Genomic DNA, 1,267 nt, shown 5'->3' with positions numbered 1-1,267 from the left:
CATAGCCCCGGTTAGGGATTTCGTGTACCCACTGGTCAGCAAACCTTTCATTTTGACGGCGATATACCTGCACTCGGCCATAATAGCGACCAAGGACAATCTAGACTCACCCATGAAAAGGACCTGAGACGAATAACCGTCTGTGTAGATAGATCTACAACGGCCATCTCATCAGAAAGACCGAAATACTCGATAAAAAAATGTTCTCCCCACTCGGGAATCGAACTCGGGCCTCTTGCGTGCGACAGCAAAGCGCTTTACTGCTAAACCACAGATATCGGTACTGAGATATTTGAAAGGAATAAATTTCCTCACTCGGGAGTCTAAGTCAGGTCTTCAGCGTACAACGACGAGGAGCTTAATCGTTCCACCTCAGACGCCGGTTTTCCCTGCCTTTCATCTCGTCTGCCACTGCCCCGTTTCCCTGAAAGATTAACTGGGTTGCAAAACTGCAATTATTTCCCTTGGCACTTTCATGACCTTCCAACAATGTCTTCTGGAGACTTAAATCGACAACTCGCTCCTCTCGTCACGAAACTGCGTCACCTTCCATTTGCGCTGGGCGCGTGCTTGCGACGTAAAAAACGCGCGTACGTGAGCGAAGAGCGCCCATCTTTGTACTCTGGGAACACAGGGAAATAAATAAATAAATCTACGAAGCCGCATGATTCGGGAGCAGTGTAGAAATTTGAACCTTCCCTCCGAAAAGGACGTGCAAGAAAATTGTGATGAGTGTTGTAATTATCAAGATCGCACTGAGCTCACGGGCAGGAAACCTCCGCGAGTGTCTGCCCATTGGCTTCTTCGTGTTGTTGCTGGGTCTTTGCAGGCGCGTGCATTAGCTCACGCGCGGACTTTGCTCACTCGCCCGGGGGCACCGGATGGGTGGTTGGCGGGTGATCTTGTGTAGTTTGCTGCTCCTCTTTTCCTATCAAGCATGTATCGTCTTTATCTCTCCTCCTTTGTGGATGGTTGGTGGGTGCATGGGTGTGGTTTGTTCTTTCTTTCCCTATCAGGCATTTATCGTCTTTATCTCTCCTTCTTTTTCGTGTTTGATACTGTCTTGTAACACCTCTACTCGTCGGCACTTATATGATCTAATTGTTTTGCAAATGCCGTAAAACCTTAACTTAAAACAAAACCTACTCCAGGGGTGAGCGCTCTCAGAGCAACAGGTCATGTGATCGTCTCATGGGGTGAGGAGAAGGCGCGGGGGAGGGGGTTTTGATGGTGTAGAGGAAGTTGAGGCCGGCTGTGAATATGGGTT

At 48.8% G+C, this 1,267-nt stretch overlaps 1 protein-coding gene across 1 annotated transcript in view; it reads right to left on the bottom strand.

Moving 5' to 3' along the window:
* LOC101848972 overlaps nucleotides 1-1,267 on the bottom strand; it is a gene marked incomplete in the record, with an annotated part of 113,683 nt that overhangs the window by 59,345 nt on the left and 53,071 nt on the right.

The sequence above is a fragment of the Aplysia californica genome, unplaced genomic scaffold, assembly GCF_000002075.1.
Source record: "Aplysia californica isolate F4 #8 unplaced genomic scaffold, AplCal3.0 scaffold00215, whole genome shotgun sequence".
Lineage (NCBI taxonomy): Eukaryota > Metazoa > Mollusca > Gastropoda > Aplysiida > Aplysiidae > Aplysia > Aplysia californica.
Note: the sequence above shows the minus strand (reverse complement) of the source record. Positions and strands in the feature narration are given on the sequence as shown.